We start from the raw sequence: 17,097 nt of genomic DNA, 5'->3' as shown, positions 1-17,097 counted from the left end.
TGGAAATATTATGGTTTGGGGCAGCTTTGCTGCATCAGGGCCTGGACAGCTCACCATCATAGAATCCATTATTAATTCTTCATTGTACCAGAGGGTGCTTGAGGATAATGTGAGGCCATCTGTCGGAAAGTTGAAGCTCAACCGAAGGTGGAGCTTGCAACATGACAATGACCCTAAACATACCAGTAAATCCACCAAGGAATGGCTGAAAAGAAAGAAATGGAGGGTTCTGGAATGGCCAAGTCAAAGCCCGGATCTAAATCCCATCGAGATGTTGTGGGGGGATTTGAAACGAGCTGAGTATGCAAGAAACCCCTCAAACATCGCACAGCTGAAAGAATTCTGCATGGAGGAGTGGGCAAAAATTTATCCAAGTCGATGTCAGAGACTGGTAGACAGTTATAAGAAACGCCTACTTGAGGTTGTTTCTGCCAAAGGGGGCAATACCACCTATTAGAGCCAAGGGTGTACTTACTTTTTCCACATGTGAAATTTGCATTCATGTTTATTTAAATTATACAATGGACTACAAAATGTAAATGTTTCATGATATTTGTTATATTATATCATCTTTATCTATCAATATTGTTGAAATGAAGATCAAATAGCTGTATTTTGAAATATGTTGAAAAAGTCAAAACTTTACATGGGGTGCACTTACTTTTTAATTGACTGTACATATTATTACAACTAGTAAAAAGCCTGTCAAATATGGTGTGTTGGAACAGTTTATTCAACGATGCAGCCTCATGAGCGTTCCAAAGTCTGAAGCCTCGGCCTAGTGTCCGGTGTGCTGATATCTTCTTTATTCATTAGACATCCCACGGACGGAAATGAAAACTCGTTTTACTCTGTGCACGTTGCACATCATGTGCAGCAAATTTGACCTTCTTGTGCCTTGTATTTATTGTTATTTAAAAAAACAAGGAGAAAAAGACATAAAATGTCATAGCCCCAGTGGTTTTAGCAATTTTGCTGGACGGAGTTAAAGGCTGCCAGTCGGACATCTTTGGTCGGATTACAAAAAACAAAATATTTTGCATATGTATACTCTCATGTATTGTCTTTTTTCTTCTTTTTTTTTTTATACATTGGCTATGGCTCGTAATAGAGCTGACACACACACACACACACACACACACACACACACACACACACACACACACACACACACACACACACACACACACACAGGATACTTTGAGACCTAGTAGGTTTCCGTTCATTTACCTGAAACCCACCAACGTGTGGAGATAACAGCCAACAAAAGCAATTTGCGTGCACACACATATACACAAACACACACACAGCCATACACCTCTCGTTTTTTCATTTCTGTTCCTCACAATTCTAACACACACACACACACACACACACACACACACACACACACACACACACACACACACACACACACACACACACATTGAGACCTGGGAGAGCTCCGTTTCACTTTCTGAAACCCACATATGGAGATAACATCCAACAAGACAAACACTTAACACAGCCACTGAATTTGGGGCAAGTGCCATCACTACCGCCATTTCTCAGGATACTCTTGGTACCAGCGACATCAGTGACATATTTGTGCCAAATTTGAAAAAAAATCAGTCCATGTATGGCCGAGCAATGGGTGGGGACAAGTTTAAGTAACAAAATGGCCGCCAGTCGGCCATCTTGGATCTGATCTCGAAAATAAATGACGTGCATATGTAAGCCATCATTCCTTATATGTGTACCAAGTTTGAACAAGACCGGCAAATGAATTTCCGAGCAATGGTTGATTGGTTGAGGATGTGTTCAATACTGTTTTTTTTTTTGTTTTTTTTTTACAACTAAAATGGCCGCCAGTCTACCAGTTGGCCATCTTGGATCAGATCGCAAAATAAAGTGAGGCGCACGTGTATGCCAAAATGTACTTTGCTTGTGCCAAGGTTGAACACAATCGAACCATGCATGTCCGAGAAATTATTGGGGATACGTTTAACTAACGAAATGGCTGCTTGTCGGACATATTGGATTTGATCTCGAAAAAGAATGATGGGCATATGTAAGACATCATTCATTATTTGTTTGCCAAGTTTGAACAAGACCAGTTATTGCATGTCCGAGAAATCGTTGAGGACATGTTCAACATCGGGTATTTTTTACAACTAAAATGACTGCCAGTCGGAAATCTTTGATCGCATCGTGAAACAAAATGATGTGCAGATGCATACCATCATGCATTGTCTTTATGCCAAGTATGAAAATCAGTCTATGCATGTCCGATATACAGTCACGTGAAAAAGTAAGTACACCCCATGTAAAGTTTTGACTTTTTCAACATATTTCAACATACAGCTATTTGATCTTCATTTCAACAATATTGATAGATAAAGGTGATATAATATAACAAATATCATGAACCATTTACGTTTTGTAGTCCATTGTATAATTTAAATAAACATAAAAGCAAATTTCGCATGTGGAAAAAGTAAGTACACCCCTACATTTATCACTACTTCAAATACCTAAAATTAGAATCAGGTGCACCAACTCAGGTGCAAATGATTAGAACATCGTTAGAGAGGATCTTGGAGGGACCTGCCTTATTTAAACCTCAGACATTTAGTTTGGTTTGCTCTTTGTTGTTGAAGTGTGCGGCGTCACCATGCCTAGATCAAAAGAGCTCTCTGACGCCTTCAGAAAGAAGGTGAAAGATGCCTACGAGTCTGCGAAGGGATTTAAAAAGATCTCCAAACAATTTCAAATCAATCGTTCGACTGTCCGGAAGATCATCTATAAGTGGAGAAGATTCCAAACAACTGCTAACTTATTCAGGCCAGGCCGCCCCAGCAAGTTCAGCCCGAGAGCAGACCGCAAGATGCTGGAAACCAGGAGGAAAGCTTTGCTGTCCAGAAAGAACATCAGGGCAAGACTAAAGTTTTCCAATGAACACCGAGGCAAAGACCAGCACTTCTGGAGCAATGTGCTCTGGACAGATGAGTCAAAGGTAGAGCTATTTGGCCACAGTACCAGAAGACATGTTTGGCGAAAACCAAAGACAGCATTTGACCACAAGAACCTGATACCAACTGTAAAGCATGGTGGTGGAAATATTATGGTTTGGGGCAGCTTTGCTGCATCAGGGCCTGGGCAGCTCACCATCATAGAATTCACTATGAATTCTTCATTGTACCAGAGGGTGCTTGAGGATAATGAGGCAATCTGTCGGGAAGTTGAAGCTCAACCGAAGGTGGGCCTTGCAACATGACAATGACCCTAAACATGCCAGTAAATCCACCAAGGAATGACTGAAAAGAAATAAATGGAGGGTTCTGGAATGGCCAAGTCAAAGCCCGGATCTAAATCCCATCGAGATGTTGTGGGGGGATTTGAAACGAGCTGTGCATGCAAGAAACCCCTCAAGCATCGCACAGCTGAAAGAATTCTGCATGGAGGAGTGGGCCAAAATTTCTCCCAGTCGATGTCAGAGACTGGTTGACAGTTATAAGAAATGCCGACTTGAGGTTGTTTCTGCCAAAGGGGGCAATACCACCTATTAGAGCCAAGGGTGTACTTACTTTTTCCACATGCAAAATTTGCATTTATGTTTATTTAAATTATACAATGGACTACAAAATGTAAATGTTTCATGATATTTGTTATATTATATCACCTTTATCTGTTAATATTGTTGAAATGAAGATCAAATAGCTGTATGTTGAAATATGTTGAAAAAGGCAAAACTTTACATGGGGTGTACTTACTATATATAACCAACATGATCAAAAGTATGAGGACAACCCTTCTAATTCGTGGATTCAGCTATTTCAGCCACACCCATTGCTGACAGGTATATATAATAAAGCACACAGCCATTTAATCTCTATTGACAAACATTGGCAGGAGAATGGGCCACACTGAATAGCTCAGTGACTTTCAACGTGGCACCGTCATAGGATGCCACCTTTCCAACAAGTCAATTCGTCAAATTTCTGCCTTGCTAGAGTTGCCCCCGGTCAACTGTAAGTGCTGTTATTGTGAAGTGGAAACGTCTAGGAGCAACGTCAGCTCAGCTGCGAAGTGGTCGGCCACGCCAAAACGGGACCGCCGAGTGCTGAAGCGCGTAGCATGTATAAAATAGTCTGTCCTCAGTTTCAAGACTCACTACCGAGTTACAAACTGCCTCCGGAAGCAACGTCAGCACAACAACTGTTCGTCGGGAGCTTCATGAATTGGGTTTCCATGGCTGAGCAGCCGCACACAAGCATAACATCACCATGCGCAATGCCTGGCGTCAGCTGGAGTGAAGTGAAGCTCGCCGCCATTGGACTCTGGAGCAGTGGAAACGCATTCTCTGGAGTGATGAATCACGCCTCACCATCTGGCAGACCGACCGAATAATGTGGGTTTGGCGGATGCCATGAGAACGCAACTGCCTGAATGCATAATGACACCTGTAAAGTTTGGTGGAGAAGAATAATGGTCGAGGGCTGTTTTTCATGGTTCGGGCTAGGCCCTTTAGTTCCAGTGAAGGGAAATCTTAACGCTACAGCATACAATGGCATTCTAGACGATTGTGTGCTTCCAACTTTGTGGCAACAGTTTGGCACAGAGCCCTGACCTCAACCCCATTGAACACCTTTGGGATGAATTGGAACGCCGACTACCATTGCGAGCCAGGCCTAATCGCCCAACATCAGTGCCCGACCTTACTAATGCTCTTGTGGCTGAATGGAAGCAAATCCCCCCAGCAATATTCCAACACAAGTGGAAAACCTTCCCAGAAGAGTGGAGGCTGTTATAGCAGCAAAGGGGGGGGGGGGGGGGGACCAACTCCATATTAATGCCCATTAATTTGGAATGAGATGTGTGATGTTCGAGTGTCCACATACTTTTGGTCATGTAGTGTGTATGTATATGTATATGACTTGAATACCTAAGTATGTTTCCACAAGTGGCTACAAAGGCACATCACAGAGGTCTGTGTAATAACTGGATTGAGCTCAGATACTGTTCTCATACTGCACATACCTCTCATTCCATCTCATATGAATGTGTATTTTTCTGTCAAAGTTATTTTATTTAAAACGATAACGCTACACTGCCCGCTGCTCCACCCGAAGTAGAAACATGGCTGAACCATCAGAGATAACTCTGAGGAATCATCAAAGACATGCTGATAAAGCATCAAAGATAAAATAGAATGAGAGACCAAAATGAAACTCGACGACGTCGAAGACGGACAGGGAACATTGAAGAAATTGTCTCACTCTCATTAATGATCTCACTCCTCTATGCGCGTGTGCGATCGAGACAAATTCAGAACCAAAGTAATGCTGAGAAACAGGTGTGATTTACAATTCATGTTCACAATGCAACAATGAATTGAAATCAGGTTGTTCCTCATTCATAAACTGACGTTTGTAGACATACATACATACATACTTACATACACGAGTGAAACAATTGCTTAACCCCACTTTTCACTGCATGTGTGCAGGGTAATAACCATCAACATTAATTCAACATAGATTTACTGAAAACCATGGCAGCGTAATGCCTCAAAATTAAATAATGACAGACTTCCTGATTTCATATACAGAACACGATATAAACACAACACGGACAACGGATCTTGCACTTGGCTGTGATTTTACTGTAAAGCTGAGCATAGTCATGGCCTGCTCCTGCTACATACAGCGGCCATTGAAGGTTTTGCAGCATGGCAAAGGTTGTGATCGAGATGATAATCTCCATCTTTAACCTTCTCTTGACCTTCTCTTCAAAAGGAATCTCATCTTGTACTGCAAAGTAATAAAACCATCGGAAGAACAACTTGGAGTTGGAAAACTCCTTATTGGGGATTAAAAAGGCACCCTAAGCTATTGCAAAAGCTTGGGCCCTAACCGCTAAGGCAATTGCTCTAGTTGGTGGTGCCTTTTTACACGAGTATAAACCCAAGGGACATTGGCAGAAATGAAAGCAGAAACCATTTCAAACATGCTCCTGAGATTGCTTTAGTACTAACCATTGTCTGCAACAGAATCAGAGGCCTCAAAGAACACAAGATCTCACACGAGGCCTTTCATAAATCACCAAAGCGGTTGCTGTAAAACATTTCATCCCACACGCACACAGGCCACTCTGTTCTTCAGGTCAATTGCTCTCAGTTCATCGGAAAGAGCACTTTTCATGGCAGCATCTGCATGTTAGCAACAATCTCTTCATCTGCCACAGTGGGAAGAAAATTCAAGAGACGTCACAGGTGCCACAGTCAGGTCAGACCCCACCCACGAGAACAATGAAGGCAGGAAATGAAACAGGTAATCATCATTCTGTGACATGAGTCAATGACTTGAACCAGCGGTGGGAAGATGGAGGCAGTGAGTGAAATACATCCACCCTGCATTAAAAGGATATGCCACTGAGGAATTGCCTGGCCTAAAAAAAAATAAAAAACCACCTTTAGAGGCCATTTTTCCCCACAGAGCAGGGGTTGGCCTTTTTCGGGCACCTTGGTCCCCTTTTTGAAGCATGTTTTATGGCCGGATGCCCTTCCTGCCGCCAACCCTGTTAGTCGCCTCTTGCGACACAGGGAATTACCAGTGAGCCGGTACTCAATTTGCCGACCTCAGAAGGATGCCAGGCTGAGTCAACCCCCCTGGTGTTAATTCAGCGATCCACCGGGATTCGAACCCAGGATCCTAGGATCCCAAGCCGGCACCCAAACCGCTAAGCCAACACCAGGCTACTTGGATCTAAAAGCCTGATGGCACACTTTCTGAGAGAGTAGGGTGCTGCCGTGTCAGGGCCTTTCCAAACAGTAAAGCCCTAACATAACAAGGATCAGTAACAGAAGTGGAACTACATCACACAAATCAAATACAACATTGTGACTACGTGACGAGGGATTTACTTGATGTCGAAACCAAGGTGTACGCAACTCAACAAATATACACCTATACAGTAAAAGTCTGAACGCTTGCCCTTTGTGCTGTGCAACAAAGCCAAGCACAGGTTAAAATCTAATGTCCTTCTCCATACAAGTTTTTATTTATTTATTTATTTCAACCTTAATCCATGTGGAAGAAAGAAAGGTCCTGATGTCCAGCAAACGTGGCACCGAAGAGGAAGAAACTGCTTGGGAACACAACGCCTAGTGTGAAGCAACTGTGGCATAATCACACACGCATTGCCAAGCGCTGCTCTGTCTCTCCCTTAAAGCAAATAGCAGAACTTCCTGAATGCTAGGCTGGGCCGAGCAGATAGCGTTGGTGAGGGAAGGAATGCAAGCAAATGCAACCTGTTGATAGACTCGGGTGCAAACAGGAAATCTAGGAACGGTTGGAAGTTCACATGAGCCGACTCATACCTCGCTCCATGTTGTCAGCAGATAATTGCTCATTGTACTCGTACAAAGTGCAATATATAGACCATCTGGGTCGGTTTGTTCGGCATTCCCATCTGAGCACTGATCTCAAGAATCGAGGATCCCTGGCTCAAATTCCGCACATTCATGTGCTGATCAATTGGTCCTTTGACTCCAAATGCCCTTGCAAGTCACACAAGAGTTCACTGATCTCTCCCATCATACGTCCAGGATTTGATACATGTACAAGCTCCACATTAAGCCTGAGATCATTTTAATGATAATTTTTCTGACTAATCTTCAAAAGAAATGTCATTTCTGCATCATTACACAGTCACTTAATGTTCCACTATCCAATCCGATGTTTCTGGAATATCGAATCACCAAATCTCAATATTACTTACATTATAGTAAAATTATCTGGCTGTGATGGATGACGTTGCAAGTCATCCCAAACGGATTCAAAATGTTAGCGGACAAGCCCTCATGGAACACATTTGAGGCAATTTTAAAGGAATCGACGCACCATGCTTTATTTCCAGTTTTTCCTTCCTGAGAGTTTGCATAGAACTGTATCCATCTTGGCTTGTCCGAGTCGCCCTATATTAGATCTTTAGACCCTGCTGTTTGTTCCCCCCCCCCCCCCCCCTTGCGTTCTGTTTCATCTTGATATGTTCAGTGTACGAGCATGAGCATCATTTCATGAGCCTTGACTCATACAAAAAAGTTTAAATTTTTTTGTGTTTTTTTGGTATTTTATATAGTTTTTTTCCGTTGATATATATATATATATATATATATATATATACATATATATATATATATATATATATATATATATATATTATAGTTTAGAATCGGAAAGTCGAAACATTTAAAAATGCTTCCATAAGATATTGATCACTAGTTTATCCAGCTGGGTATATAATGCAAATTTGAATTCGAGTTCTACATTTTTGCTGAAAGTAAAGATTTTATCATTCGTAGGTGATAATTTTAACATTTTGAAACATTTCTGAGATCGGAGTAGATTTAGCATTGGCAAAATGATTTGAAAAGAAAACTAAACTTTTTTGGGTGACTTAAAGATGCAATTTATCAAATTTGTCTTTATTTCTTCTGGCAAACATTGAAGAAACATATTTTGCTCAGAGGCAGAAAAACAGGGTTTTTGGAGGAGGTTGTTTTTTGGCTGCAGAAGAAACCTGTCAAGTTTGGGAGAAGTACATTGAGAATATCATGCTGTACCAATTGTAACACATTTCTCCTTGAACGCAAATACTCGTACATACGTGGAGATAGTTGTGGGATTGCCACATGCATGTGGCAAGAGAGCCTTCACAGCAATAACTCCATTCCACTATTTACATAATGGACGTACTCACAGCTCGATTAATTTATGTATGTGGTGAGTACATCTATATAACTCTGAGTATGTCTGAGTCGATGTGAGTACATCCCTGTAACTTAGACATACCCAGAGCTATATCTGTGACATGTGTATATGACAAGAGTGCCTTTAAATTTATAACTTTAACTGTAACTTTAATATACAGTATATATATATATATATATATATATATATATATATATATATATATATATATATATATATATATATATATATATATGTCAGCCATTAGGGTTTTAGCCCCATGACTCAATTGATCATAATATCTGAAATTATATATCGTGCTTCTGAAAACTGATTTGAACTCAACTGCAGACAGAGGTGAGTGGACAAAATGTGGTTTCGAGGCTCAACGTGCAGGATGGATCCTTAGCCTAATAAACAAGTCCTTGAATTATGTGCCAAACAGTAGATAAAATGCTCTCGACCCACGTACAGGAAAAAGATGTCATCCAAACGCCTCCTTCACAAAGGGAATAATTAATTATATATCTTCGTAGTGTTTAGTATGTCTCCTAAACCAAGGACGTATCCAATCTTCATCTACCATTTAGCCTAGTGTATAAGAATATTTACTTCGGCCTGCGCTCGGGTCTGATATGTTTAGATAGATAGCCAAAAAAAAACGTAGCCTATCATTATGCTTACATCTTGTTGTCTAAATTTGACCTTCTATAGGACGGGACAATGGGAGGTGTTGTCCTTATGGTCCAGTTGTGCTATGTCTTCAGCGCAGATTCTTGTCTAATATTTTGCTATAAATGAAATGCCTTTCCACTTATTTTTCAGCGAGTGTCTTGAGGAATTGTCCGCTGCGTGTTAGGCGGTACATTCTCGAGCCTCGCTCCACACGTGTGTGTATAATCGATTCTATTAAACATTTTTGCTCTGATTCTTCTTCTTCTTCCTTCCCTTGAGGTCTTCGACCGAGAATTTGGTGTCAGGAGTGGGATACATCCAAGTGTGCAGACGAGGTGGATCCTCACGTTCCAGGTCGGGAGGGAGGCCTGCCGGCATCTAATTTGGTGGGTACGCATTTTTGCACCTCGAAATTGAAGCCTCCCGCCTTGCTTTGGACATGTGGACCTCTGTCGGCTGTACCACCTGGCTTGCATTCCGAACCAAATTTAGTTTAAACCAGAGCAGCAGTGGGTAATGAATCGATTATACAGGGCGCCCGGGATAAGGAGGGGTATCCCTCAGGTAAGCTTCCTGCGTGGGAAGCAGGTAGACCCATATGTGGGTGATAGATAATAGGTATTAAGTTACTCCGGCGTGAGAACTGCGTTTAAGGTTAGGAATCGGGGGGCGACCCGATCTTAGGACTACCAGGAGGGACTAGCCCAAGAAAGGTAGAATAATGAGTATTTTAAGTTAAGCTACGCACTGGATGTGTTAGAGTTCACAGGTAAGTAGGATTGAAGTGTGCATGAGTGTGCATGAATTTATACTGTATTGTATGGAGAATGAAAGGTCAGTCACATGGTATTTGTGTATAAGGGAATGAATGATCTGTCATTGCAGCGTGTATTTGTGTTTATTGTGTGTGTGTCATTGATGTGTGTCATTGACTGACAAGGGATTCCCCAAATTGCCTACGGGCGTTGGGCAATCCGGATGAGTAAAATTGGCAGGGAATAATGAGAATGTTATGGAGAGCATGTGTAGACAGGGCTTTAAAACAAGTGTTCAATTACATCCCCACATTAACGGCTCTCCAGATGTAGCAAGGGAGAATGGGAGTGAAAGTCAAAAATAATAGGCTGTCAACCGACAGGGTGTTTATTCAACGGCATGGCCGGGGCTTGTATTTGGCCGACGTGGGATGACAGAATGCGTTGAATGAAGGCAAGAATGACATGTGATGCTGACGTGAGTCCAATCGGAAGGATGGATGGTTATGGTTTCACCCGGTCCGTTTATCTGTCTGTCTGTCCGGACACAGAGCTCTTGGGGAGAGCCAGAATGGGTTGGGTTGACCAAGATGAATGTGGACAATATATTAATTGTTTATATTAATCTATTAATCTCTGTATATTAATCTGTAAAAATATATTAATCTCTGTGTGTGTGTGTCCGTATTTGTCTGGCTTTCTGGCTGTCTATGGAGTCATGTCTCTGAACACTGATTTTGAGGGAGTTGCTGGTGCGGACCAAAGCGGTGTCCGCGGTATCTACTGGGGGTCGAATGTCACTCCCTCAGTGTCTGCGAACTTGTCGTTCGGCAGTGTCGAAAGACAGGTTCGATTGTCGGTCTGTCTGCTTGATTTTCGGGTCTCACTCTGAGTATATGGCATATACTCTGAGTATATGGTCGTTTTCTGTTTTGTGCTTTAATGGTGGTTGATTTGACTTCCCTGAAAGGGGGACTGAAAATGCTTTGATTTTTTCGTGGATTGCCCATTGGGCATGTTTAGGATTTAATAGAGTGGTGGAGTTCTGTGAAATATGATGACGTTGTCTTATGGACACTTTGTGAGTGACTAGACACGTGCCTGGAAGGGGAAATTGTATTCATAACTCATGTGGGTTGTGTCTGAAGAAAAGGTTTAAAGTAAGTGTGAAGAAGGTCATGGAAAGTGCGAAGATGTTAAAGGAAAGTCGAATTAGATGGATCATTTGTCAATGACAAGTGACTTTGCAAGGTTTGCTAAGAAAGGGAGGGGAAAAGATTATAAAAGTTGATGGAAAAGACGGGAAATAAAGAAAAGTGGTTAGTTATGGACTGTTGTTTTGTGATAAGAAGGTGATTGGGGGCTGGTGAAGATTGGATCATGGCTCTGCAGACCAGGTGAACAGAACTCCACCAGGAGTGGGTATATGGGAATCACACCAATTAAATTATTGCTCAAAGGGAGGTGATAGAGCAAAATAAAAAAGATTGTCATGTGGACCGCAAGGCTAACCCCGCTCTTGCAGGGAAATGGTTTTGGGAGGCTAGTTATTTTTCAGATAATTTTTCCAGTGGGTTTATACTGATGTGAAATTCGCGTATCTAGGAAGGAAAGGAAAAAATTGTCCAGGTATTGATAGGATAACAGTGAAATTTTGAAGTGAAGTGAAGGATAACAGTGAAGAGTTAGTGTGTTCGTTGCGATTTTTGGGAATGGCAGGGTACTGTCGTACATGGATGATGGACCGACTGCGGAAAACGCCAGTAAGGCGTCGATACAATGTTGAACACCGAACGGTCCATGTGTTGGACAACAATGAAGGGTTCATAATTAATTTGGCACCTCAAGACAGACGTTCCGACATCCGCACCTACAGAGTTCGATGTAATACAATTACAAGCCGCGGCCTCAAACGTAGAACATCAAAAATTGGATTAAATTGGGAGCTCAGTGCCCCGCAGAAGGACAAATGTGGACGATTAATGACAAACCCGTGGCACCGCGAGCTTTATTGCCATGGTTGGCACTCATGGCGCATCAAAATGGCCATGTGTGCCATAGGGGGGATGATGAGGCAGGTCACTTCCACCTGGGCAGCACCAGGCCTTTCGACTGTGGTTACCATGGTCTGTCGCTCGTGCGCTATATGTCATCGGTATCAGCGCCAGTGGATATGGCAGCCCTTGAATTACCTATCATGGATGACATGTTTTTTTTAAAGTTTTGCATAGATCTCTCCCATGTAGCACGCAACATACATGAACGCGTTTGAGAGGCCCTGCCGGAGCCAACAAGCAAGCCTATCCACACCTTCGAGGCGACTGGAGATTACGTGCTGGTGAAGCATTTCACCCGTAAGACTGCGCTCGAACCAAGATGGACGGGGCCATACCAAGTTCTTCTGATCACACCAACAGCGGTGTTTTGTGAGGGCAAGTCGTCCTGGGTACATGCCACACATTGTAAGTTGGCCATACCCACAAACACAGACACCTCAAACGCACCACCACAGATCGAGGATGCTGCACCACCGCCTGTTAGGGGTGGCAATCACATTTAGTTTAATATACCGCTTCAGGCTAAAACAGGTGTCTGCAACAGGTGCATGGGATGCTAAAAGAGGACATTGGATTGACTTTAAATTGAAATTAAAATTGAAAGGGTGGATTAGGAAAATGAGTTTGTTCAAATAATCGTGGCATCTGTGGGATGCAACAATTTTGTGCCAGAATGGTGTATGGGAGCCGTCATCTGGGAAGCGTCGTTAAATGGCAGTAGGTTTAGACAGGTTTTGCTGCCCTCAGTCGTTTGAAGCAAGCGATTACTACAATGTGAATTCATGACGTCACAGAGCTCCCCCTACGATTATAGGCCACCATGCATTTCACACATATTAATTCCGCACCCACGGATCGAAAGCAAGAAAAAGCCAAAGGAAAATACGTATTGGACTGTGACCCGTGCAATGGCGAAAGTACAGAACCGATCACGGTGTTGGGTGTGCATGCATTTTCCCCACACCAGTACGACAGGGATAGAAATGGTAGTGCTACCCCTGTCCCTACGAGATATGTGCTCAGGACCCTTGCGTACCCCATGTCTGACCACAACCTTGGAACTGATAGGCCCAAATCTACCCAGCAGTGTGTTCCCGGGAGTTTCGATATACCCCACCCATTAAGCAGGCTTTGTTAGACAAACCACCTGATCCAGTCTGGGTGACAGAGCAAAAGGGACGGGTGTGTCTTATAGGAAAGGGACACGTTCAGATGGGAACCTCGGAATGTACCCATACCCTGCCATCCGACACCAGATGGAGAGAAAAGGGAGGCCCCCTTGTAATAACCATAGATGACCAAGCCCAGCATAACGTAACCAAGCTAACCATATCTTGGGGGACACCAAGCGCCACCCGCGTTGAGATCAGTAAATGCATGGCCTCGGCCCTTATCCCACCCCATGGAGTAATGTTTATTTGCGGAAATAAAGCATATCCATACCTACCCGAACAGTGGGGAGGGACTTGTTATCTGGGATCCATTTTTCCCAAGGTAAATTTGGTAAATCATGTATTATTAGATGTAGGGAAGATGATTAAAAGGAAGGTATTTTCGGAAATTAGTGAAAGTAAATATGGCATTTGAATTTCCAGACACGACACAGGAAATGCGGCTATGAATAAGCCAACCATCTGAGAGATAAGGTAACTAAATGCCAATTAGTGGGACGGGGGGCTAGGAATTGATCATGGTGTGTGTAAGAAAGTATTTTTCAGGATGGACGATGAAGAAATCGCCGTTGGAAAACCATGATCTTGACCACAGAGGCCGTCGATCTGAATGGGTCCTTCAACAAGGCAGATGTGACCAGCGCTTCAGAATTTTGTATTGATTTTTGTGATGACTGTGAAAATCCCTTGTGGGAACTGGCTACTGGCTGATGCCTGCATCGATGTTTGTGATGATTGTAATACTTGTGTTGAAAATCCCTTGCGTGTACTGGCTAACGCCTCTTATGTATTATGAATGATTGGCAAATAGATAGTCTCGCATTAGTAATGGAACGAATTGGAAACGAAACCTGAATCGCAGAACTACAATTGGAAAACGAATTAATGCATATGCAAACGATGGTGATGCAGAATCAAGTGGCTTTGGATATATTGTTGGCAGAAAAGGAAGGAGTATATGGGGTAATCGATGAACCTATTGATGCTTGGGATTCTGATAATGATTATGATTTTAGTTGGGATGATTTAACCTGTGATTTAGAAAGTGTAGGTTCTTTTAAAAGTCATTGCTATTATACCAGCAGTAAGGAGCGGATGGCAAAACATGTATCCGGAAGAACCACCCTCACCACCACTTACACCACCCAGCAATCACATGTACAAAGCTTGATGGCATTTAACGTCGATTGTTTGCCCTGATTCGCGAGGACCTCGCCTGCATAAAGAGGGCCCCTTAATCTGGCTGGCAACTGGGTCGCACCTATGCCGCAGCGAGGGTGGATTCGGAATCTGGCGGGCGGCAGCAATCTCTTAAACCAGGCGCCGTCGTCGCGAATTATGGCTAACAATTCATACGTTGAATGTTAGACGACCAGTTAGGGCCGGTATCTCTCTTTGAGCATACGTGACGTTATGTCATGCCTGGCAGGTAACTAATTGGGATGCTGACCACTGGGGTATACGGTGTCTTTCCAAGGAGGTGTCTTGTAAAGACAAAGGAAGGAACTGTCAGCCATTAGGGTTTTAGCCCCATGACTCAATTGATCATAATATCTGAAATTATATATCGTGCTTCTGAAAACTGATTTGAACTCAACTGCAGACAGAGGTGAGTGGACAAAATGTGGTTTCGAGGCTCAACGTGCAGGATGGATCCTTAGCCTAATAAACAAGTCCTTGAATTATGTGCCAAACAGTAGATAAAATGCTCTCGACCCACGTACAGGAAAAAGATGTCATCCAAACGCCTCCTTCACAAAGGGAATAATTAATTATATATCTTCGTAGTGTTTAGTATGTCTCCTAAACCAAGGACGTATCCAATCTTCATCTACCATTTAGCCTAGTGTATAAGAATATTTACTTCGGCCTGCGCTCGGGTCTGATATGTTTAGATAGATAGCCAAAAAAAAGCGTAGCCTATCATTATGCTTACATCTTGTTGTCTAAATTTGACCTTCTATAGGACGGGACAATGGGAGGTGTTGTCCTTATGGTCCAGTTGTGCTATGTCTTCAGCGCAGATTCTTGTCTAATATTTTGCTATAAATGAAATGCCTTTCCACTTATTTTTCAGCGAGTGTCTTGAGGAATTGTCCGCTGCGTGTTAGGCGGTACATTCTCGAGCCTCGCTCCACACGTGTGTGTATAATCGATTCTATTAAACATTTTTGCTCTGATTCTTCTTCTTCTTCCTTCCCTTGAGGTCTTCGACCGAGATATATATATATATATATATACGTATATATATACATATATATATATATATACACGAGCCATGCTAGTATATACATATATACTAGCGTAAATCAGCTCGCTATGCTCGCCTCATCACGCATCACAACAGAGGCATGGGCTTGTTTTAAGCAAAATGCATGTAATTAAATACTTGAACTCACCTTCATGGTATTAAAAACACCTCACCACCACGTAATTCAAAACATAGCACCACGTTATTAAAAACACCTCACCACCACAATTCAAAACACACCACCAAGTTATTAAAAACACCTCCCCACCACATAATTAAAAACACCTCACTACAATGCAATTTTAAACACACCACCACGTTATTAAAACCACCTCACCACCACATTATTAAAAACTCCTCACCACAATGTAATTCAAAACACCTCACCACCACGTTATTAAAAACACCTCACCACCACGTTATTAAAAACACCTCACCACCATACTTTTAAAAACACCTAACCACAATGTAATTGAAGACACACTACCACATTATTAAAAACACCTCAATGCCACGTTATCAAAAACACCTCACCACCATGTTATTAAAAACACCTCACCGCAACATAATTCTAAACACCCCACCAAGTTATTAAAAACACCTCACCGCCACATTATTAAAAACACCTCACCACCACATTATTAAAAACACCTTACCGCAATGTTTTTGAAAACACACACCACGTTATTAAAAACACCTCGCCACCACATTATTAAAAACACCTTACCGCAATGTTTTTGAAAACACACACCACGTTATTAAAAACACCTCACCACCACATTATTAAAAACACCTTGCCACCACATAACCCCCACATTATTAAAAACACCGCAAAATATTCGTTCAAAAAAAAAGAAGCAAACCCCCAGGACATATACACGGGAGGGGTAGGTGCAGACCGGAAGTTTGGTACGATTTCACAAAAGTCTGAGAGAGTAGTTCAGTAACAAAACAACACAACACAGTCACTGCACAGATCTTAAATGTCTTCAGGTTCTTGGGGATCTTAAGCGTTCTAAAGGTCTTGGGGGGCCTCAAGGGTATTGAGGGTTTTGGGTGCCTTAATGGTCTTTGGGGTTTTATTAAGGTTCTTAGGGCTCTTCATGGTCTTAAAGGGTCTTTAGCGTACTGAGGTGTATTAGGGGGTCTTCGAAGGTACTGGGAGTCTTAAGGGTCTTCAAAGGTCTAGGGGATCTAAGCAGTCCAAAGGGTCGAAAGGTTGAAAAGGTACATTTCAATCGTATGTAATTAAGAGACGTACATGTGGTCAAGGTGCACCTGACGTTCAAACAGTATGTAATTAATAAACATCGAGTCACACAGCTTCAAGGACAGACGGGCGACTTCATGGACTGACCGTGTTCTTCGGTTTTATATATATACCTGCATACAAATATATATATATATGACATTGCTACAAAGAAAGACACACATTTAAATAATCCTACCGTGTGA

The 17,097-nt window shown here is 42.3% G+C and overlaps 1 protein-coding gene across 10 annotated transcripts in view; it reads right to left on the bottom strand.

The window, feature by feature from the left end:
• The window catches only part of LOC137420995 (rho guanine nucleotide exchange factor 2), a 349,574-nt gene that overhangs the window by 76,926 nt on the left and 255,551 nt on the right, over window positions 1-17,097 (bottom strand). The window lies entirely within an intron of this gene.

The sequence above is a fragment of the Myxine glutinosa genome, chromosome 2 (assembly GCF_964187855.1).
Source record: "Myxine glutinosa chromosome 2, kmMyxGlut1.1, whole genome shotgun sequence".
Taxonomy (NCBI): Eukaryota; Metazoa; Chordata; class Myxini; order Myxiniformes; family Myxinidae; genus Myxine; species Myxine glutinosa.
This window is presented reverse-complemented; position numbering and strand designations above follow the sequence as displayed.